The sequence below is a fragment of the Trichosurus vulpecula genome, chromosome 2 (assembly GCF_011100635.1).
Source record: "Trichosurus vulpecula isolate mTriVul1 chromosome 2, mTriVul1.pri, whole genome shotgun sequence".
NCBI lineage: Eukaryota > Metazoa > Chordata > Mammalia > Diprotodontia > Phalangeridae > Trichosurus > Trichosurus vulpecula.
In genome coordinates, this window is record NC_050574.1 from 320847498 (window position 1) to 320872411 (window position 24914).

A 24914-nucleotide genomic window follows, 5' to 3' on the forward strand; every position below is an offset into this window, starting at 1 on the left:
TACAAGAAAGTAAGGGGGAAGGGAATGGGGGGGAGTGGGGTGACAGAAGGGAGGACAGACTGGGAAATGGGGCAATCAGAATATATGCCATCTTGGAGTGGGGGGGAGGGTAGAAATGGAGAATAATTTTGTAGCTCAAAATCTTGTGGAAATCAAAGCTGAAAACTAAAAATATTAAATAATAAAATATAGAATTCAGAGAACCATAATGCTCTAAATAAATAAATAAGTGAAAACTAATCTGTTTTGCATTTAAGGTCCTTTTCAACCTGATCCAATCCTCCCTTTCCAGGTTTAGTATACGTTACCCCCCTTTGTGCATGGTATGGTCCAAACTAGTCCTCTTGGTGTTTGTCCATACATGATACTCTATCTCTAGTATCTTTGCCTTTGTGCAAATTGATCCTCATGTCTAGAATGTATTTCCTCCTTTATTCTTTCTTTTAGAAGTCTCAACATTCTTCAGTACTCAAAGCACGTGTTACCTCTTATGTGAGGCCTTTCCTGACACCCCCTCTCCAGCTGCTTATGTTTCCCCCTCAAAAGAACATATCCAGGCCTTGTCCTCTTATTTTAGATGTCTGTATGTTATCTCTCTTAATAGATTGTATCATAGATCCATGAAGTCATAGAATTTGATAGTTGGAAGGGACCCCAGTGACCATCTTCCAGTACAATCTAATAAATATCTGTTATTTCATACCTGACAAATGGCCATCCAGCCTGTGCTTGAAGACATTGAAAGAGGGAGAATCCATCACTTCTATGGACAGGCCATTATATTTATGGACTGTTCTGATAGTTAGGAAGTTTTTCCAGATAGCAAGCCTAAATTTATTTTTTTTCAGATTCTACACATTGTTCCTCGTTCTGCCCCAGGGCCAAACAGAAGGAGTCTAATAGCTCCTCCACATAATAGCTCTCCAGATACTAGAGGACATATTTCCCGCTTCCCTTGAGTCTGCTCCAAGCCAAACACACCCAGTCTTTTCAAGTAATCTTATAGGACATGGACTGAAGACTCTTCCTTATCTTGTTTGCCTTCCTCTCATAACTTTTCCAGGTTATCAGTGTCTTCCCTTAACCGTGACACTTAGGTCTGATGAGGGCAGAGTACAGTGATACTATTGCTTCCTTATTCTGGAAACTATACTTCTCCTTTCTCTTCCTTTTCTTGCTCGCAGCCCCTATCCAGGGAAGCTGGGATGGGAAGAGTGACATCTCTCAAAGGAGCTAGAACAAGAGCTAAGCTTGAAGGAGTCCTGGAAATCCAAAAGGTGTAGAGGTGAGCAGGCATTCCAGGCTTGGAAGAGAGCCTGTGCCAAGGCAGGGGTGAAGGACCAAACTTAAAGGAACAGCAAATAGGTGATTGATGATTGTTTGTAGTTGTTTCAATTTAATTCAAAAAACATATATTAAATGTTAGAACGATTGTATTACTGAATCTGGACCCCTAGTCAAATCTCAGTTACCTGTATTGAGTTTATATGTGCTACAGAGTATATGTAGTTGTGTCCCCACCACACTTGTGGACCACACCCCCTTGCCAGAAGCCATTTTATGTTCATTGCATATACATTCGTTTTCATAAACAATCTGAGCCAGTCCCCACAAGAAATAACATCATTTTTTTTTGTTTTGTTTTGTTTTTGGAGGGGGAAAGGCAGGGCAATTGGGGTTAAGTGACTTGCCCAAGGTCACACAGCTAGTAAGTGTGTCAAGTGTCTGAAGCCGTATTTGAACTCAGGTCCTCCTGACTCCAGGGTTGGTGCTCTACTCACTGCACCACCTAGCTGCCCCATAACATCAATTTTTAAAGTCACAATACATTACAGTGTGATGACCATTGTTGTTACCCTTCATCAGTATACATAGACCCACGATATTGTAGATTGTTGGAAGAGGGACCTTAGCTGCTAGTCCAAGTTTCCCATTTTACAGATGAGGAAACTAAGAGGCTAACTGATTCACCTGAAATCAAACAGGTAAGTAAATAGTAGAGGCAGTACTTACTTGAAGCTGGGTCATTTGCCTCCAAATCCACTGCTCTGTCAACTAAACCTTGCTTTCTGGTCCACACAATGCTCCCTACTTCGTATTTCCCATGCTACAGATGAGTAAACAGGCCAGATGCCCCAGGTCCTCAAGGGGTCAAGAGTTCCTGCTGAGTTTTTTTGTCTTCACCTGAAGACAATCCCTGTTGGTTTCCACACCACCTCAGTATCTATAGCCCCTGGGGTCCCTCCTTTTGATTGGAGAGGTTGGACGTGAGACAGCACTTCCCAGATCTTTCACCACTTAAGGAGGGAACCCAGGACATTTACCTAACCAGGCTGTGCTCCTGGACTTCATGATCTTTAGATAGCCCTTCTGTAAGATGAAATCAACCCTCTAGCTCACACCTCCTCGGATTATTTCCCCACCTCTGATGCAGGACTTCATCATTCCCTCAGGTACTCCCTTTACACCAGCTCCCCTCAGCTTCCTTTTATGTCCCTGCATTAGATTGTGAACAACTTGAGGCCTGGGACTTTTTTTTTTTATGCCTCTTATATCTCCAGTGTTTAGCGAAGTGCCCTGCGCACAGCATGTGCTTGATAAATTTTTGTTGACCGACTTCAAAATGGTCTAGGCCTGAAATCTGGGTTACACTTAAATGTCATTATTTAGTGGAGTGTTTATTTCTGTCCTATTCAATTATAGGTATAGGTATAAGATGAAATGAGTCTGTGGTATTTTATTCTTTATTGTTCATAAAATTCTTGGAAACTTGAAAAATTTACACTCTTGAGTGTCAGATCCCCTTATGGGCAGTGACGTATATTGTACTTCAGATCCAGATCGGTTTAAAATAAGTGTCTGAAACTAAATCCTTCAAGAAATTTTAGTATGTGTGACTTGGTTCCCATAGACTTTCAAGTAAGCATTCAAATCTCTGATTTGTTATTAAGTTTTTCTTCACTTGTCTCTGTACAGTTTTATTTCCTTTGTAAGTCATTTTCAATTGCTATTTTCCTTCTTAATCCTTGGTTTTGAAGGTCATCTTTACAAGCAAACAACAAATATTTATTAAACAGTTGTATTCTCTAGGAGATTACAAATGAATAAGACTCCTCCAACCTTAAAGACCCTGGGCAAGTCACTGAATTTCAATGAGTGGATTATCCTAAAATAAGTTCCCTTCCAGTACTGTGATTACATAATTACAGCCCTTAAAGAGCTTACTATGAAATGAGGGAAAATAAAACTCAATCACATAGTTTAATTTATTTAGCTTTTACTTTATCTTAGTATTCCTGGCTTCTGCTTCTATCTGAGATTTTTCAGCTGTAGGTAGCATGTTTTTGTCATGTTAATAGTTTACATCCTGGACATACAAAGTCACTTAACCTTTTTGAGCCTGTGTTGGACCAGGTGACCCTCTGAGAAAAGTCTCATTGAACCAAGTATTTAAACCCAGTTTAAATGGGATTCAATTTGTTAACATTAACTGTAAGATAAGTTTCCCTTAATCTTTATTTTTCTTTCTTAGAGTCATATTTCCTCCTCATCTCTTAACTTTTCACAAATTACTGAGATTTGGCCTTCTTAATGCTAGCCATAACTCTTGTGCCCTGAAATATCTAGGGTGAAAAATATCACCATGTATCTTGAGTTACACAACTGAATAACAATAATGAAAAAATTTCTTTTGCCAGACTGTTCAGCAGTGTATTGAGGTATTTATTTTTCTGATTCAAATTTTTTTTTTCTTAATGTGGATGGAGGTGGGTTGGTGAAGTAATGGGAAGGACTGATTAATTTTTTTTAAATGCTTGTTAATTGAAAAAAAATAAACTATTCTTAAAAATGAATACCAAGCCTGATATACTCAATACTTTTTCTCAGATGAATTCTTTAGATGAGATTATTTGATACGTTAAGTTAGAATTTAAAAACAGGTTAAGACAGAAATTAGAACTTGTAGTAGCATTTTATGACAATTATTTTCTTGGGGATAGGAAGGTAGGGATGTCTGTTTGAGTGGGGGAGTAGGGACAACATAAATTTGGCACTTAAGCTCAATGTTATAAAGATCCTTAGGTTTCTTATTTTACACTTTTGGTTTATTGTGGTCTTACAAACAATTTTTTTGGTATAAATGAGCACTTTATGAAGAGGGATTACAAATCAAAACAAATGATTGCAAGTATGTTTCTTTTGTATTTTTCTCATACTAAAATCTGTCATGTGCTAGTAAAGTAGCAGCTTGTGAATGTAAATTATCTTTTCCAACATTCAGTTTATATCTTTGTAATAGATTGTTTAAGCATACTGTGACTGAAGTGTTGCTTGTATTTTTCCTTAGATTTTTTAGGTTGAATTTTACTGGGTTTAGGAGGGGGTAAAATATGGTTGAAGAAGTTTATAATCTCACTGAAGAAACAGAACTAACAAACATGAAATAATAACAAATATCACAAAGGCTTAATTAAAATAGTGCTGCATTGTAAGGCATACATTAGAAGTTTAGAAAAGAGGGAGTTCTATTATACTCAGGGAGATTTTTGTTGTTCAGTTGTTCAATCATGTCTGACTCTTTGTGACTTCATGGACTATCCTCCACTATCTTTTGAAGTCTGTCCAAGTTCATGTTCTTTGTTTCCATGATAGAATCTATCCATCGATTTAGGTCCTCCGCTGTCCCCTTTTCCTTCTGCCTTCAGTCTTTCGCAACATTAGGGTCTTTTCCAGTGAGTCCTGTCTTCTCATCATGTGGCCAGAGTATTTCAGTTTCAGCTTCAGTATTTGGCCTTCCGGTGAATAACCTTAATTAATTTCTTTAAATTTTGACTGATTTGATTTGATCTCCATGCTGTCCAAGGACTTCTCAAAAGTCTTCTCCAGCACCACAGTTTGAAAGTGTCGATTTTGTGGTGCTTAATTTTCCTTATAGCTTAATTCTCCCAGCCATACATTGCTACTGAAAAAACCATAGCTTTGACTATACAGACCTTTGTTGGCAAGGACATGTTTCTGCTTTTTAGTATGCTGTCCAGATTTGCCATACTTTACTTCCAATGAGCAAGTGTCTTTTAAATTTCATGGCTGTAGTTGCTGTCTGCAATGATCTTTGAGCCCAAGAATATAAAATCTGACACTGCTTCTCTTTCTTCTCTCTCTGTTTGCCAGGAAGTGATGTTGCCAAGATCCTAGTTTTTTGCTGTTAAGCTTCAAGCTAGCTTTTATACTCTTCTCTTTCACCCTCATCAAGAGGCTTCTTAATTCTTCTTCACTTTCTGCCTTCAGAGTGGTATTGTCTACAGATCTGAGATAGAGAAATAGAGCATTTATTAAGTATTACTATGTGTCAGGTACTGGAGTATGTTGTTCAGTTATTTTCAGTTGTGTCTGACACTTTGTGACTCCATTTGGAGTTTTCTTAGCCAAAATACTGGAGTGGTTTTCCATTTCCTTCTCTAGCTCATTTTACAGATGAGGAAACTGAGGCAGACAGGGTTACGTGACTTGCTCAGGTTCGAACAGTTAGTAAGTGTCAGAGGTCAGATTTGAACTCAAGAAGATGAGTCTTCCTGACTCTAGGCCCTCCATTATATCCGTTGCTTCACCTAGTTGCCAAGGATCTCAAATTCTAATTGGGGAAGACTGCTCGTAAAAAGTAGATGGAAAGGGAAGTGGGATAGGGGAAAATGTTCTGGTGGATCAGCGCTTTTGAGGAAAAGTCCACTGAGTCAGGACTGGAGTTTGGAATGAAACAAATGTGGTCTAGGCGTCTGGTGAAAATGGGACTCGCCAATCAGAAGAGAGGACCACAAGGTGGGAGTATCACCCAGTGAGAAAGCTGTTGGGGAGGAGCTGGGACATCCAGAGACTGAAGAATAGAGTTGGGAGTAGCTGACTATTGTTTAGACACATCACAATCATAATTGTTGTCTTTTATTCTCCAAAGGTTTTAAACATTGCTACTTAGGACCATTCACTTGGAGAACTCTCAAGTAGAGTTGTTTTTTCAGTGGGATTATAAACTTCTTCAACCATATTCTACCCTCTCCAAAACCCAGTAAAATTCAACCTAAGAAAATTTAAGGAAAAAATACAGGCAACACTTCAGTCATAGTATGCTTAAACAGTCTATTACAAAGATACTTATTTTCTTCTAAATTTCATCATTTTTGCCCCTACATTTAATTTTAAAACATTTGTCTAGTATGCTACCTACAGTTTTATCTTAGCTATTTTTAAAACTTGAAAACTAAATATTAAAAAAAAAACCAGGCTAGTCATTTCTTTTTTTAGATAATACTAGGAGTCACCATAACTGCAATATTGTATGATGATCAACTTGAATGACTTAGCTCTTCTCAGCAATACAATGATATAAGGCAGTTCCAACAGACTCATAATGAAAAATGTTCTCCACATCCGGAGAAAGAACTGATGAAATCTGAATACAGATAAAAGCATACTATTTTTTCTTTTCTTTTTTTTCTTTCATGGTTTTTTCCATTCTTCTTTCACAACATGGCTTATATAGAAATATATTTTACATAGTTGTACATAATATAACCTATATCAAATGCTTGCCATCTTAGGGAGGGGAAATGGGAGGGAGGGAGGGAGAAAATTTGGAATTCGTTTTTAAAAAATGAATGTTAAAAATTATCTCTACATATAATTGGGAAAAATAAATTCTATATTAAAAAATACTAGTAGTCAACTCAGTCCATGTAAAATTTCTTAATGTGAATGCTTCAAAATAGCCAATTCTTTTTAAAAAATAGAATATTGATAAAAGATAATCGATTAGAATTCATTCTTTGTCTGAATGACTTAATCAGAGAGGAATTAGCATGATAGCCAGAGTAATTGAATAAGGAAGGGGAGAAGTGCTCAATACACCTTAAAAGAACAGTCCTTCAAAGCAAAAGTAGTAACTCTTAATAATTGGTTGGAGTTTAGGGTTTTTGCTTTTGCTTTGAAGGTTGTAGATATTTGAGTTGAGAAGGTGATTATTATTTTGATAGCAGAACGACAGAAGTATAAACAGTTTTCTTCACAGAATCCTAAAGTTGCCAAGAATGGGAGATTTCATCTTAACTATTTAAGAATCCCTTCTACAACATCAGCAGCAGTGGTCATCTAGCTTTCTCTTGAAGCATTCAGTAGTCAGCCAGACTCTGTACTACAGGCTGAGGATATAAAGTAAAAACAACAATAACAACGAGGTCCTTATTCTCAAGTTCATGTTCTAATTGGCAAGACAACATGTAAACAATTATTCAGTTTAAATGGAAGTGAATCTCCAAGCTCAGTTACATGTCTTGTGCTAGAAATAGTAAAAAGATCAGTGTAGCTTGATCAGAGTACAAAGGGGGAGTAAAGTATAAGAAGGCTGGAAAGGTAGGGGTCAGGTTGTGAAGGACTTTAACATCTAAACAAAAGATTTTGTATTTGATTCTGAAGATAAGAAGTGACTGGACTTAATGAGTGGAGGTGGCAGAGCTGATAGCATGGCCAGAACTATGTTTTAGGAAGATCACTTTAGCTGCTTGAGTAGACAGTGGACTACAGTGGGAGAGACTTGAGGCCAAGGAGACTGTCCAGAAAGCGATTGCATGAAATATGAAGGCATGAAGTGATGAAGGTCTACAGGGTGGTTTGTGGCTATGAGAATAGAGTGTAGGGTACACATGTGAGATGCTGTGAAGGGAGAATTTGCAGACTTGTAGCTCATTGGATAATGTGGAGTGAGTGTGAGTGAGAAATAGAGGATGACACCAAAGTTGCATGCAAAAGAAAAGGCCATTAGGTTTGCTATTAAGAAATCATTGATAATTCTGGAGAGATCACAAAATAGTCCCATGGAGAATAATTTCTGAGTTGTAGATGTTTGAGAGGTTTGGGGGATAAGAGAAAAGGTCTAGGTCTCCATCTTGTTCATGTGACCCAGCAAAATAATCCTATAAAATAACACATTAGTAGTTTGATTTAGTACTAATTCTGTAAATTAATCTCGGTAGTGTTATCATTTAAGTAAATCATTAAATTGTCTGAAGATAGAGATAATTTTGCTTCCTACATATTTGCCTGTGCTTATTCAATTTCCTTTTCTTATTGCTTGAATTTTACACTATCTTTAACAGTACCTGAGATTGTAGACCCCTTGCTTTACCCTCTTCTTATTGGAAAATCTCCTAGTATTTTGCCATTAAAAACAAATGCTATTCCTTGGTTTTAGAAAGACATTTTTGATTATTTTAAGGAAAAATCCCTCTTATGCTTTGAAGTGTTACTATAAACGATTTCTCTATTTTGACTAAGGCCTTCTGTATCTTAATATAGTAATGTGATTTTAATTGTTAGTATGGTTTATTACAATAGTCTATAGTTTTGGTGTTGAACCATTCTTGGATTCCTGATCTCAAGGAACTTTTAAAACAATTAGAGTAAAATCTTGATTTTTAACACTGCATTTGAATTTAATATGAGTACCTTCTGGTGTTTTCTCATCAACACCCCTTCTTAGTCATAGTTATTAATTTTAGCTATAATAGTCTAAAAATATTCATAGCAAGCACTAATAGGGATAACATTTTATTCTAAAAAGAGACATGAGGTGATCATTTTAAATTAGTTTCATTTGAACTAGTGGTAAATTTTTATATGTCCTTTACACATTGATGTCTTTTAAACATTGATGTCTTTTTGAATATTCCCTTTCCCTCCCTTACATTTCCTGGTAACATTTTAAGAAGGGTGGAGACAACAAATTCATCAAAACTAAGCTACTTTATTTAGCAAAACCAAGTCATACACACGTGCGACATTCCAAACCCCTAGCTCTTCACTATCTAATGGAAGTAGGAAGTTGCATTTTCTTAATTTTTTTCTTTTGTCATTTTAATCACATAGTTCAGTTTTGTTTTATTGTTCTTTCCATTGTAATTATCACTTTCTTCTGAGTCGCTTCTCTTTGTTCACAGCTGTCCAGCTGTCTAATTGACTGCAATGGTCTAATTGATCTGCCAGCTTCAGGACTCTTCCTAGTTCAATCAGTATCCACACTGCATCCAATGTGATTTTCTTTAAGCAAATATCAGATACATTGCATTTTCCTACTCAACATATTCTAGAGGCTTCTTTTCTCTTTTCTCTCTTTCTTTTCTCCCTTTTAAAGTTCTCATAGACTTGCACCAACCTGTCTTTACACCCTCATGGTATATTACCTCTGCCTCCTAGCCAGTCATTAAACATTTATTAATCACCAGCGATGTGTTAAGCCCTGGGGATACGAAGAAAGTTAAAAGATAGTCCTTGCTTTCTTGTAGAATGCAGAATTTTAGGAAGGAAACCAGGGAAGCCAGGAGACAGAGAGAAGAGGAAGAAGAGAATTCCAAGCATGAGAGATAGCCAGTGAAAATGCCTGGAATTGGGAAATGGAATGCCTTGTATGAGGAACAGCCGTTTCCAGTTTGGGGGATTTTGTTTTGATATTTCTCATCTCTTGTTTTGAGTCTTTGTTTTCTGTTTGGACCACTCTAATTTTCAGAACATTCACTCCATGAAAGAGGTTTTTCACAGTCTTTTTTCTAATGCATAAATTTTCCTTGCCATTCTTTCCTCCCTAACCTTTCTATTCTCTCTTGTTTTATTTCCCCTAGGTATTATTAAAGGACTTTTTTTTCCTCTGAGGTTTTACCTGAATTTGTCTTGGGCTTGTGATCCTCTTTCGAATTTATCCCCTGGGTATTTATCAAATCAAGATGTTTTCTCCTGGCATTTGGAGTTTTCCTTGGTTGTTCACAGACGGACCTGGGTTTGAGTTAAACTCCTCAATTGAATGGTGTGAGCAGGACCTAACCACTTCTGAGTATAGTTGGGCCAGATTAGGCCCTTCCTTCAAGGGAATGAGCTGCTCCAGCCCTGAGCTTTGACTTAGGGGCTCCCTCTTATTACAGGGCTCCACAACTTCTCCCTGCTGGAGCCTTGTTTCACAACGTGCAGGAGGCACTAGAGTTTTTGGACTCCAGCCTCTAACAGGTTCACTCTTGATCTGGTCAGATAGGAAGGACAGGAAGACAGCTTCGGAAGGGTTGATTTATTCTCTATTCTAGTCTAGTCTTCTAAAGAGGGAGTTGCCTATAATGGGAGCACCAACTCCTACGGCATTCCCTAATCACTTCTCACAGGGGGCAGTGTGAAGGGTGGGGTGGGCAACTATTCCTGTGTCTCTGTGGGGTCAATCAAGACAGGCACAGCTTGTGTACTCTCCTAAATCCCCTCAAGCCTCAGTGGGGTCGTTGAGGCAGGTACATGCATTACCCAAATCCCAAATGGGTTCCTCCATGGGTTCTGCTATTGATTCCCCATGGTTTCCCCACTCACTGACCTGTGCCCACTTGCTTTATATGGCAACAAACAAAGAAGGCATCTTGCCAACATTAAGCTCACAGGTTAACTTTAGCAATATCATCACTCTGCGCAGGTGTAGTAAATATCACATTATGTCACCCCATATCTCACAGCACAGTCTCAGTAGGACTACCTATCTCTATGATTCTAGGAATTATTCTGGGAGTTATGATCTAAATAGAAACTAGACATGGCCATGGATCCTGAGAAACTAACCTCTGAAAAGGATAACAAAATCCTCCTTACATACAAGCCTCCACCAGGATTCCTTCCTTTATTACTCCTCCCCATTCCCATCTGTCAACAGGCAATCACAGCTTCATGAAACTTACATGAAAACTAGATTAATGAACATGCATGTGGAACCCAAAGAGTTTACAATCCTTACAGAAGTTTGCATTTTTGTAACAAAGGAAGGAGGACATAGCAGAAATCTCCACCTAAAAGGGCATGGAATGGGAGGGGAGAAAGGGCTGTCAAGGTGGGAAAAGGACAAAACCCCTCCCAAAGGGGAGGAGCAAGCAAGCAAGGCCAAGGCAAAAGCTGCATTCTTTTTCCTTGCTAGACTATGAAGATAGGATGGTTGTCTTATCAGTAAGGATCCCAGCTGCTACTAGCAATTTCCCAGGCTAGTGTAGACTGACTGGTGCCCATCCCAGGGCCACACAGGGAGTCCAGTTTGGGATGCGAACAACAAATTATGTCAGCTGGGGTAGAGGGGGAGGGAATTTGTCCTTGACATATTCATAGCACCCTGTAAACTCTGGGTCCACTGTTTCTGGAAAATATGGCAACTCAAAAAGACAAGTTCAGTGGACTCCTTAACCTTCCTCACCTCATCCCCATTTGCTAGGTTCAGGCTACCCCTATGCTGGGTCCCCACTGTGAGCTTCAGGAACTGCTGTGCCTGGATTTTGTTCTAGGCTAGGCCCTCACCACATGGCCTGTTTGTATTGATTCTGGACCTTCCTGAAGCACACTCAAGCTGCACTCAGCTAAGCTAGGCTTGGGATCAGGCCATGTTTTCAAGAGTGCTGCTCTGGACACCTCAAATGTCCTGAGGCCACAGGTTCCTGAGTTGGGCTTAAGCAGCCATTGACTGGTTTGGGGAATGGTGAGGGGAGAAGCTTGTTTAGAGAAAGCAATTTTAGATCTGCCCAGAATATTCCAGAATGGCCCTCCTCTAGCCTGGGGGTTCTAGCTTTGCTAGACTTGGGTTCTTTGGAGTTTAGGGAGTGCTGACACTGCCCTAAAGCTCTCTACCTTTTACACTTAGCTTTTTACCTGCCCTGGTTTGCCTGTCTGAGTATCTCTTCAGGACTACCAAGTCATGTTGTGGATTCCTAGATTGGATAGGGAAATCTAGAGGTGACTCTGTTATCTTAGAGTAATGCATCTCTAAGCCCTGGAGTGTTTTGGAATCCTGAGCTAGCATGCTGCAATTTGTAAAAACTTAAAATACCATTTAAGGCATTTCTTTGTAAAATCCAATATTTTTAAGTACTTTGAACCTGTGATAGATCACAGATAGTGGCTGTTGCCTCCGAAGGTAGAGGTCGCAAACTGCCTACCTCTTCTCATCATGTATGACTCTTGCTCATGTTCTCCTGTAAATCCTCTATAGGGGGTCCACACAGTGTGCCATGCGGACTCTCATCTAGATCGCTTGACATTTCACAGATAGCAGTAAAGCACATTGGCTGTCTTTTACCTTTTCCTCTCACTGTGTGATCATTCATCTCATCTCTATGATTATCTTTTTTAGATCACTTGTAGTACTCAATTCTTTCTTCATAATAAATTGTAGACCATTATCACTCATCAGTCTCTCTCCTGGGGGAGGAAGGTAAGTAGGAGGCATTCTTTATTTCACTCCACAAAAAATTCAGAAGATGCAGAGGACTTCTAGAACACCACAGAAAGATAAAGAAAACATTTAAAGCTCTCAAAGTAGTTCCATCTGAAGGAACTAAAGTTGGATTGCCAAAGAAGTAACATCCCAACATTCTCATGAATCCCATCCCTCTCAAACTCATAGCACCCCTTGTGTTTTTAGACTTTATTTTATTTTATTATTTATTTTAAACTATTCTGTCATGCTCTTTTTTTTAAAGTGGAATGATTAACTTTTTTGTCTCATGTAGTTTTTATTTATGATTTCTTGAAATATAGTTCTGGAAAACCGGGCTTTGATAAAGTTCATTGGGATTCAAATAGAGTTACTTGACTATGCCTTTAAACCTAAATTACTGTGGCTCTGCCTGATTGGCCAATAATAAGTCTCCACCCAACCCTCACTTGCTTATTGTTTGGGTTCTGTTGTCTCAGGGTGTAAATAGCCAGAAACTCTAGAGTATCTTCCTCCTGACTCTTTTGTGAAGGTTAAACTAGGCCATCTTTTGCCTCACTTTTTATCTAACCTTTAACTACTGAATAGGTGATGCCTCAAATAAACGTAACACCTGGGAAAGACCTTACCTTAAAAAGGCCAAGGTCTCCCACTTCATCTGGGGCCATTGCCAGTCATTCTCACCTGTGCTTTGCCACTGGACCCAATAAGTCAGAGGAGTTAGGGTGATGATTTTGCACAGCTCTGGCCTCACTTAAATCCAATTCATTTGCAAGTCAAGATATCACCCTTCTGATGTCATAGATTCAATTCCAGACTCTCAGAAAGGCAGTCACCCTGGAGAGGCTACTCTTTTCCTCCTATACCTGTCCTATCTGATTAATTCACTGGAAATAGCCTAAGGCTAGCAAGGTCTCACCAGTCTCTTTTTTGTGTCCCATTAGGTGAAGAGAAGATAGTCTGGTTAAATTTGTAGAGGTATTTTTTTTTTGTAAATTAAAACAGTCATGTGGTTTTATTTCATACTCAGCAAATTGACAAAGATGACAAAATCTGCGAATAGTCACTGTTGGAAGGGTTGTGTAAAGATGGACGTGCTAGTGCATTATTGGTGGAGCTGTGAATTGGTCTAATGATTCTAGAAAGTAACTTTGGAATTATGCCATGAGAGTGATTTAAATGCCCATATTCTCTGACCCAAAGAGTACACTGTTAGGCACATGCTACAAAGTATGACAAGAAGAAAGTCCCTACTTACACTAAAATATTTATAGCAGCACTTTTCATGATAGCAAAGATCTAGAAACAAATGTGATGCCCATCATGTGGGGAATGACTAAACAAATCATGACCCATAAATGTAATGGAATATTACAGGGCTGGTGCAAATGATGAACCTGAGGAATACCTGGAAGACTTACATGAAGTGAGCAGAGTCAGGAAAACAGCACACACAATTCAATGCCTGCAGCCATGTGAATAAGATTCAAAATAATGAAACTAGAATGTTGTAAAACCGTAAAGTCAGTGTTGGCCCCCAAGAAGAGATATGAAGGTACCTGTCCCTACACCATTGCAGGAGTATGGGGGGCAGGTTATTGGGCTGCAGGTGAACACGGATGTCATCAGAAGTCTGAATCTGCTGATGTACTCAATGGTTTTCCTGCGTGTATTTTCCTCTTAAATGTTTCTTCGTCGTAAGGGATGGCTCTCTGTGGTGGGGGTGGGAAGGATAGGGCAACATCTGAGTTCAGCCCAGGAGCTCATAACAACGACTGGTCCAGAGTCATGTGTGCCACTACCGCTGTGGGTCAGAGCTCCCTGTAGAGGTATATTTGGTGAGTATTGTAGCTTGGGTAATAAGTTCGTTCTCCCATTGATATGAAGCATTTTTTTTTTATAGCTTTCTAACCAGTACTTATTCTGAGATGAATATCCTTGATCCTGTTTTAAGAAAAAGGAACTGAGACTAAGTAACATCCTCACACTGCTATTCACAGTTATTTTGAAATACATCAAATGAAATCCCAAGTGGAAATAGTGTGAAAATATTTCAGCTTTGGTTAATATTTCCCAGCATTTCAGTTTAAATTTTTCAAAGCCTGTGACATGAGAGTAATGGTATTATGGAAGTAAATGGGGGCAGCAATGGTATATGGTACTAAAAATGGTAGGACTTTAATAGGACTATTAAAGAAGATAGCATAGTCTTGCATTCAGGTATATCAGGTACCAGACATGAACCAATTAAATAATAATAGCAAAAATAGCTAACATTTATATAAAAGTTTAAGGCTGGTAAAGCACTTAATATATTTTATCTCAGATTACTTCTTGATGTGTTTTCTAAGTTGGCTGTTTTTGATAAAGATATCTTACATATTATCACTATTTTTTTCAGGCTTTCAGTTTTTTTATAAAGTATTTCTTGTTGTCTCATGATATCATTGCTGTGTGGTCCTATCTAAATTTCAGGAAGTTTTGTTACTTGAGTAAACTTTGTCTAAGCTTTTTATTCCCTTTCCTATTATTTCCTCAAGCTGTTTCATTTTCATTTCTGGTGTTTTGTTGTTTTTTTTTTGGAGGGGGGAGGCAAGGCAATCAGGGTTAAGTGACTTGCCCAATATCACACAGCTAGTAAGTGCCAAGTGTCTACGGCTGGATTTGAACTCAGGTCCTCCTGACTCCAGGGCCTGTGCTGTATTCACTGCTCCACCTAGCTGCCCCTTTTCTTTCTATTAGTGTACAGTTTCTTAATCTGAGTGGGAGGGTGGGGTCTCCGAACTTTGTAAACTATATTTGAGTATAATTGATTTCCTTTGCTATCTCTATGTTTTATTTGTTGAACTTAAAAATATTTTTAACCTGACTGACAAAGGAGCCATGACACACAGAAAAAACTTAAGAACCTGTTGTTTGTTGCATTTATTTCATTTATATGATCATTTTGAATGCCTTGCCTCATTTCTGAAAGGAATTCTAGTAGTTTGTGGAAGACCTTTGATTTTTTTGAGACTTTGCTTGTCAGCAATGTAGTTATTCTTTATGTTTAAAAAAACCCACAACTATATCTATATCTGTATCTTTATCTGTATCTATATCTATATATACTCCCTAAAATTTTCACCTGTGTTACTTCCCTTTCCCCCCTCTTAGAGAATCATTCCACATTAAAAAAATTTCTTAAGAAAAAGAAAAAGCAAAATCGGTCAATTTATTCAGAAGGTCTGAAAATATGTGCAGTGTACCACACCTACAGATTTTTGTAAAGGAATGAGGTAGGGTTGTCTTATATCCCTTCTTTAGAGTCATTCTTGTTCTTTGTAATTTTGCAACATCAATTTTTAATTGTTTTGTTCTTTCAGTTTACATTGTTGTAGTCATTGTGCATATTTGCTTGGCTTTATTTTCCATTTACAAAACTTTAGTCATTGTATATATTGTTTTCTTCAGCTTACTTCATTCTATCAATTCTTCTGAATCTTTTCATGTTTATCATTTCTTACAGCATAGATAATATTCAGTTGCATTCATGTGCCTCAATTTGTTTATCTGTTTTCCAGTCATTGAGCATATACTTAGTTTCCAATTCTTACCTGTCACAAAGAATACTCTATAAATATTTTGGAACATATGGGGACTTCTGATTATCAATGGCCTCCTTGGGTTATGAATAAACCTAATAGTGGAATATCTGGGTCAAAGGATATGGACATTTTAGTAACTTTATTTGCTTAATTCCAGATTGCTTTCCAAAATAATTGTGCTGATTTGTACGGTCACAGCTGTACAAACAACTGACTAATGCGCCTCTCTTTGCCTAACTCTTCCAACATCCTCCATCTTTTGTCATCTTTGCCAGTTTGCTGGATGTAGAGTAAAACCTCAGGGTTGTTTTGATTTGCATTTCTCTTCTTTTTAATAATTCGAAGCATTCTTTCATACAGCTGTTAAGCAGAAAATAGAGATCATATTTATCTTCCATTTAACTTAATGCTTTTTGCTTCTTTCTCTTGTTTTATTGCTAGCATTTCCAAAATGATATCAAATAATAACGGGGGGAATGGGCATTTTTGCTTTGCTCCTGTGTTTATTGGGAAAGCTTCTAGTGTATTCTCATTGCATGTAATGGTTTCTTTTGGTCTTACATACTTACTACATTTAAAAAGGCTCTTCTTTGCCTATACCTAGGATATTTTGCATTAATGAGCATTGCACTTTGTTGAAGGTTGTTGTTGTTGTTTTGTTTCTTTTGCATCAGTTGGCATAATAGAGAGAGAGAGAGAGAGAGAGAGAGAGAGAGAGAGAGAGAGAGAGAGAGAGAGAGACTGAGTGCATAAATTCTCCTTTGGATTTGTTCTTGTATTTACTCATTTTTCCATCCTTGCTTCCTGAGTTAAGACTTTATGTTGGGGCCAGGCTTTATGCCCTTTTGGAAGGATTGGTGGAGCTTTCTAGTCTTTATTACCCGGAGTGTAGGCAATGAGGGATTTGTTCTTTGAGGACCTCAAAAAGTACTGGGAGCCTAATAGCCTGGGTTGGTTAGTCTCCAGCCTAGGCTTGGATAGTCTGATCTAGGCAAATGACCTGGTCATTCCCTGCCTGGTCTAAGCCCCCAAAGCCTTCTGCGCCCTTGTTCAAGGTCAGTCAACAAGCATTTGGTTCAGTGTCAGAGCAACACAGTTTCAAATTCCAGGTTGTCTTAAGTTTGCCCCTTTTCTTGTCTTCCATCTCCCTGCTCTAGGTTCAAAGCTTCAGTTTCTAGGCTTCCCTGGTTTGTCGCTGTACCCCAGCTAGTCTGTGCACTCTGGGCCAAGCTTTTCTGTCTGGATTCCTTACTCACAGAAGCCCACAGGCTTCTGACTATCTCCTTGTTTGGACCTAGTCTGACAAAATTCACTCAATGTAATTTCTCCTTGGATTTCTTACTTAGTCTAGCGCTTTTTTTTTTTTTTAATCCTTGGTGGAATAGTTGTCAGAGAACTGGGCTATTGTACTTCCTGTGCGATATCTTGAGCAGAGTTCTACATGTGGTATCTCTTTTGATCTTGACAACTCTGTAAGGTGTAAGGAGTTTCCTCATTTTACAGATAAAGAAACTGAGGTTGAGAGAAATTAAATGATTTCCCCTTACCTAATGTCCATGGCGAGATTAATATCCATTTCTTCCTGACTCCAAATATAGCATTCTTTTTTTAAAATTATTTTATTATTTATTTAATATTTTAGTTTTCAACATTGATTTCCACAAGATTTTGATTTACAAATTTTCCCCCCATTTCTACCCTCCCCCCCCCCACTCCAAGATGGCATATATTATGACTGCCTCATTCCCCAGTCAGCCCTCCCTTCTGTCACCCCACTCCTCCTCCCCCCCATTCTCTTGCCCCTTACTTTTTTGTAGGGCAGGATAGTTTTCTATGCCCCATTCCCCTATATATCTTATTTCTCAGTTGCATGGAAAAACAACTTTTTCTTTTGAGCATCTGATATTAAAACTTTGAGTTCCTAATTCTTTCCCCTCTTCCCTTCCCACCTACCCTCCCTAAGAAGGCAAGCAATTCAACATAGGCCACACATGTATCCTTATGTAAAACACTTCCACAATACTCATGTTGTGAAAGACTAACTATATTTCCCTCCATCCTATCCTGTCCCCCTTTATTCAATTTTTTTCCTTGACCCTGTTCCTTTTCAAAAGTGTTTGCTTTTGATTACCTCCTCCTACTATTTGCCCTCCCTTCTATTATCTCCCCTTTTTTATCCCTTTCCCCCTACTTTCCTGTGGGTTAAGATACCCAATTGAATGTGTATGTTATTCCCTGTTCAAATAAATCTGATGAGAGCAAGATTCCCTCATTCCCCCTCACCTGCCCCCTCTTCCCTTCCAACAGAACTGCTTTTTCTTGCCACTTTTATGTGAGATAATTTACTCTATTCTATCTCTCTCTTTCTCCCTCTCTCAATATATTCCCCTCTCATCCCTTAATTTGATTTTTTTTAGATATCATCCCTTCATATTCAACTCACCCTGTGTCTTCTGTCTATATATATATATGTATATTCCCTTCAACTATCCTAATACTGAGAAAAGTCTCATGAATTACACATATCATCTTTCCATGTAGGAATGTAAACAAAACAGTTCAACTTCGCTAAGTCCCTTATGATTTCTCTTTCTTGTTTACCTTTTCATGCTTCTCTTGATTCTTGTGTTTGGAAGTCAGATTTTCTGTTCAGCTCTAGTCTTTTTACTGAGAAAGCTTGAAGGTCTTCTATTTTATTGAAAATCCATATTCTGCCTTGGAGCATTATACTCAGTTTTGCTGCGTAGGTGATTCTTGGTTTTAATCCTAACTCCTTTGACCGCTAGAATATCGTATTCTAAACCCTTGGATCCCTTAATGTAGAAGCTGCTAGATATTGTGTTACCCTGGTTGTGTTTCCACAATACTCAAATTGTATCTCTCTGGCTGCTTGAAGTATTTTCTCCTTGACCTGGGAGCTCTGGAATTTGGTGACAATATTCCTAGGAGTTTTCTTTTTGGGATCTTTTTCAAGAGGCAATCAGTGGATTCTTTCAATTTCTATTTTACCCTCTGCTTTTAAAATATCAGGACAGTTTTCCTTGATAGTTTCTTGAAAGATGATATCTAGGCTCTTTTTTTGATCATGGCTTTTAGGTAGTGCAATAATTTTTAAATTATCTCTCCTGGATCTACTCTCCAGGTCAGTGGTTTTTCCAATGAGATATTTCACATTGTCTTCCATTTTTTCATTTCCTTGGTTCTCTTTTATAATATCTTGACTTCTCATAAAGGCTCTAGCTTCCACTTGCTCCAGTCTAATTTTTAAGGTGATATTTTCTTCAGTGGTCTTTTGGACCTCCCTTTCCATTTGGCTAATTCTGCCTTTCAAGGCATTCTTCTCATTGGCTTCTTGGAGCTCTTTTGCCATTTGGGTTAGTCTATTTTTTAAGGTGTTATTTTCTTCAGTATTTTTTGGGGTCTCCTTTAGCAAGTCATTGACTTGTTTCTTCATGGTTTTCTTGCATCACACTCACTTCTCTTCCCAATTTTTCTTCTACTTCTCTTACATGCTTTTCCAAATCCTTTTTGAGCTCTTCCATGGCCTGAGACCAATTCATATTTTTCTTGGAGGCTTTTGGCTTTGTTGACTTCCTCTGGCTATATGTTTTGATCTTCTTTGTCACCTAAAAAGGAATCTAGAGTTTGAGTCTGGGTTTGTTTTCGCTGCCTGATCATGTTCCCAGCCAACTAGTTGACCTTTGAGTTTTTTGTCAGGGTATGACTGATTGTAGAGTAGAGGGAACTTTGTCCCAAGCTTTAGGGTCCAAGCACTGTTGTTTTCAGAGCTACTTCTACTCCACTATCACCTCAAGCTCTGCCACAGCAGCACTCTTCCTCCCCCAAGAACTGCCAGCCAGGATTGTGACCCAGATCCAAGCAGGGCAAAGCAAACCCTGCACTCCTGCTCTGGTCTGCTGCTTGAATCCTCCCACTGTGTGAGCCTGGGACTCTGGAAGCAGCTGACGCTGGAGCTCCACCACTGCACCACCTCCGCCATCCCCAGGGCTGGGGCCGGACTGCTCTCCAATTGATCTAGCAGTTTTCCCACTAACCTGCTCTGTGGTCTTTGGCGTTTGTGGGTTGAGAAGTCCGGTAACTGCCACAGCACAATGATTCATGGCCCTAAGGCCTTCTCCGGGCCAACTGCCGGTCTGGTCTGTCCTGGCGCGGCCTTCACTGTGCTGTGCTCTGCTCCCAGCTCCATGTGATAGACCCTTCCCAGCGATCATCTAGCCTGTCCTGCTTCCCTCTGCTATTTTGTGAGTTCCGCAGCTCCAGAATTTGTTCAGAACAATTTTTTTACAGGTGTTTGGAGGGATTTGGGGGAGAGCTTAAGCAAATCCCTGCTGTCCAGCTGCCATCTTGGCTCTGCCCCCCATTTCCTCTCCAAATATAGCATTCTTATCCACTATTCTAATAATATCTGGAAACTTCTCAGAGGCTTTTCCCTCATAATAGCATTGGACTTAGATTCAGTATAGTTTGAAATATTTTACTCTATAAGCTAACACAGTGAGACCTTTTTTTAGTAACCATTCAGTGTCAGGGTGGTAAACGTATCTGTTGCAGTAGAGGGGATGGAGCCAGTAATTAACAGTTCGCATGAATAGATGATTGGTAGACAAGTGCTATGTGATTGAGTTTTGTATTTTATTAGATTTGCCTATGATAATTACCCAGTATCATCATTTTTTATTTCTATGTATTCTTCACTGTTACTTGAGGTATAAGGGAAGACATTTTGGTGATCTTATTGCAACACCAATTTATAATCTTCCTGTGGGGACACAAGACAAATGAATTTAAAGCATAAATAAGGATAGGGGTAGGATTTGTAATTTCATTGGTATTGAGAACTTTCAGGTGAGGAAACTGCCCCGCAGCTTTTTTGCCACTTACATGTTCTTCTGGAATTACTTAGAAGACTGAAGTGTTAAGTGACTCATCTAGGATCACACATCACATCTTCCTGGATTTTTTAGTCCAACTCTTTTATGCATAAAGCCATGATGCTTCTTATGAGGTATAGGAATAATGGCCAATATTAGTGTTACCGAGAATGCTTATAGGAATTCATAGAATGGAGATAGTAAATCATTTGAAGTTAATATCAGGGAGGATAGACGTCTTTTTTCTTAACCATCTTTTGTCATTTTTCAGAGAAATATAAAGTGTCTCAAAATCTTAGTGAAGTTTAACGCCACTAAAGCTTAAAGTTGCACTAAGACTTTTGGGACACCCTGTACTTAGATGAAGGTTCATGAGTTTGTCCTACTCTGTTAATTCATGGAATCACAGTAATTTGTAATTTGAAGGGAACTTTGAAAAACATATAGCATAACCCATTCATCTTATTTTTTCTGGTAAAAGGTCATGTTTAAGAAAGGAAAAACATTCTGTCACCAACATAATAAATAACAAAGATGAAGATACCAACAGTATAAAACTCCTTTTCAAATATTTTCAGTTTTTCATCTTTTCAATCCTTTCTATGTCCCTTTTCCAAATTCCTAACATGTTTGTAGAAAATTAGTATAACTAACTCTTCTTAATAAGAAAAATATACCCCTGAGAAATGGAAATTGAGGGGATGCCCATCAACTGGGGAATGGCTGAAGAAGTTTTGGTATGTGAATGTAATGGAATACTGTTGTGCTATAAGAAATGATGAACAGGTGGACTTCAGAAAAACCTGGAAGGACTTATATGAACTGATGCTGAGGGAGGTGAGGAGAACCAGGAGAACATTGTACACAGTAACAGCCACAGTGTGCAATGACTGACTTTGATAGACTTTTTCAGCAATGCAAGGACCTCAAACAATTCCACAGGACTCATGATGGAAAATGCCATCCACATATAGGGAAAGAACTATGGAGTCTGAATGCAGAGCAAAGCATTTCTTTTTTTGTTTGTTTTATTTTGTTATGTTTTTCTTTTTCATGGTTTCTATACAACATGAGTAATGTGAAAATATGTTTAATAGGAATGTACTTGTAGACCCTATATCCGATTGCAGGCTGTCTTGAGGAGGAAGAGGGGAGGGAAAGAGAAAAAATTTAAAACTTATGGAAGTGAATGTTGAAAACAAAAAATAAATTAACTAATAAAAATATACCCCCTCTTCCCATATGCCTTTTAAAATGTTGAATTTCTACCAGACCCTAATTTTTCCCCCAAATAGTAGGTAAGGAGACATGTGGGTGTTAGATGAAGAGAGATGAACAGAGAAGAAAGCCAGTTTGACTATATTACAGTTAGGGAGAAGAAACAATGTCCAATAATTCTGGAAAGATAAATTGGCTCTGGTTGTATAAAAGTTTATATTTCATCCTAGAGGAAATAGGAAGCTACTGGAGTTGGTTGAGTAGAGGAGTCACATGTCAGGTCTGTCCTTAAGGAAAATTACTTAGGTTCATAGGATGAAGTAGGATGGTGAGAGACCAGTTAAGATCCTCTATGAAATAGGAGATTTCTTTCATGTATGGATTGAACTAGATGGTTGTTGAGGTCCCTTCCAACTCTCAAATTCTGTCATTTCTATATATAGATACTCAAGCATTACTCGTGGTCTCTTAGGGGCACTTCCCTAAATTTTAATTGTCATCTCTAGTGTTATTCCAGCTATAATGCCCAGACTATAATAACGTTAATTGTCTTCCTTTAGTCATTTAGGACACCGTTGTGGTTTGTGCCCACGTTCATTGAGATTTTATACTCCAAATGACCAAAATACCAAAATGAATTGGTCATGCTATCATCTAAGTAACCCACTAGTTTTGAGTAGAAAATGTTCATGATGTAATTTTTTAATCATTTGATAAACTTACCTGTAAAACTATTTTAATAATAATAGCTTGGTTTACAAAGCTCTGTACAAATATCATCTCATTTTATCATCACAACAACTCTAAGAGATAGGTGCAGTTATCATTTCCATTTTATAGTTGAGGAAACTGAGGGGAACAGAAATTAAGTGAGCTGTCCAGGGTCATACAGCTAGGAAGCGTCTTGGGCTGGATTTGAACACAAGCTTTCTGGTTCCAGGTATAGCTTGCTATACACCATGACATCTAGCTGCCAAGTCTAATTGTATTGCTAATTTCATGGCACTTTTATGCATTAGTAAACAATGATGCTGCCTTTTCAGTGGCAGTGGAGTATAAGATCTAGTGAGTCCTATTAAGCACAATAGGATTTGAAACTGGGATTGGCGATAGAGTGTGTCTGAGGTTTTGGCAGTGCAGCCTAGCTAGGTGTAGAAAGAATCACTACCAGACTAGTTGAATGAAGGTGAATTAAATTTTTTTTTGTTCCCAGTAACTTGTGAAGTTTATCTAGTAAGTAAGGCTCAGAGAATTGTGATCTGATTTGGCCAAGCAAGGGCCTACACAGGTGAAATCATGTAACTGTGAAGTATTGAAGGAAAATACTGGATGTAGGGTAGAAGAGGCAGAATTAGCCTGCTTTATAATAAATAGATGGACAGCTAGGTGTCACAGTGAATAGGTAATCAGGCCTGGAGTCAGGAAGACAAGACTTCAAATCTGGCCTCAGATGCTTCCTAGCTGTGTGACCCTGGGCAAGTCACTTTACCCTGTTTACTTCCATTTCCTCATCTGTAAAGTGACTGGAGAAGGAAATGGCAAACCACTCCAATATGTTTGCCAAGAAAACCCCAAATAGGGTCACAAAGAGTTGGATATGACTGAAACAACTAAACAACAACATAATAAAAATAGTTTCCTTATTTGTTGTTGCTTAAAACAGAACAACCTTACAAGAAATACTAAGAAGTACCTATGAAAATATTTTCTGTGATGAAATCTACCCCTCCCCCTTGGACTAATTTTTGACCATAGTTTCTTTTTTTCACCACCCCTTCCCCCCTTCTCCAGGATTATTATAAAGAAAAGAACAAAAATATGAGAAAGGAAACTTCTTAAGTACACAAAATATTTTCCAATGTGATAATAGTTCCCTTACCCATTGGTTTTAGAGTTGAGGAAATTAAGGTATGAGGTTAATTGGTCATACATATAGTTAAGCGTTTCCATTTCTTAAATATAGTTAAAAATAATTAAATCCGCTGTACCACAAACAGCAAACATTTCAATTTATTTATTATAGATTCCATTTTGGATTATTAACATTTGAAATATTTTTCTTTATTGTAGATCATCTTCAAAATCTGAGGAAGCCATCAGTAAAAGACCAGAATTTTATTTTAATGTTTAAAATAAAATTTGCCTATGATCCTAAAAAGCTGAAATGGGGGCTATATTTTTTCAGTAAGTACCTAATTTTTTTATGCTTTAGTTTATTGTTTTGTCTTTTCATCCCATAATCAACACTTGGAGTAGGAGAAAAGGACAAATATTGGTTATTTCTAGTTGTTTTCATCTTTAAAAAATTGATATCTTTACTCTTCAGTTTGAGAAATATTGATACACTGGGTAGTACTTGGACAACAGGCCATATTGCATTAAATAACTATTCCATAGAAACAAATATAATTACAAATATAATTAATAAATATTTTAACTTTTTATATTATTGCTGATATGGATGCTACCCTTTAAAATGCTGATTTAGTTACCTGAGCATTTATCAGTACCTTCAGTTTTGAGTTCTGGAGCTAGACAAAATGAAATATTTCCTGCCCGCAAATAACTTATATTCTGCTAGGAACAAACAGGTAAACAGATAAGTAATACAAGATATACACAAAATAAGCATAAAACAATTTCCTGGAACTGTGGAGCACCAACAATGAGGTCATCAGGAAGGGCCTCATGTAGAAGGCAGCCCTTTAGCTTATCTTTGGGAATAGGAATAATACTTGGCTGTTAATAAGCTGCTTGGGCTAGAATATACAGTGGCTAAGGTGGAGTTACATGCGATCAGTCCAAAAAGTTAGGTTGAAACTAAACCGTGAAAGGCTCAGAATGCCAGAGAGAACAATTTATATTTTGTCTTAAAGGTAACAGATTGCTGCTGAATCTTCCTGTGTAAGGGAATAATGTGATCAGACATGCATTTGAAATTTGGCAGCTGTGAGG

At 38.1% G+C, this 24914-nt stretch overlaps 1 protein-coding gene across 2 annotated transcripts in view; it reads left to right on the top strand.

The window, feature by feature from the left end:
• Nucleotides 1-13772: 13772 nt before the first annotated feature.
• PIK3CB (phosphatidylinositol-4,5-bisphosphate 3-kinase catalytic subunit beta) overlaps nucleotides 13773-24914 on the top strand; it is a 117694-nt gene continuing 106552 nt past the window's right edge. Inside the window, exons 1-2 of one of the 2 annotated variants that reach the window (XM_036745631.1) lie at nucleotides 13773-13817; nucleotides 24030-24143. The gene's annotated coding sequence lies outside the window, so the exon portion shown is untranslated. Of the gene's footprint in view, nucleotides 13818-24029; nucleotides 24144-24914 lie in introns of those variants that run through there. The other variant, XM_036745633.1, reaches the window with a different exon arrangement.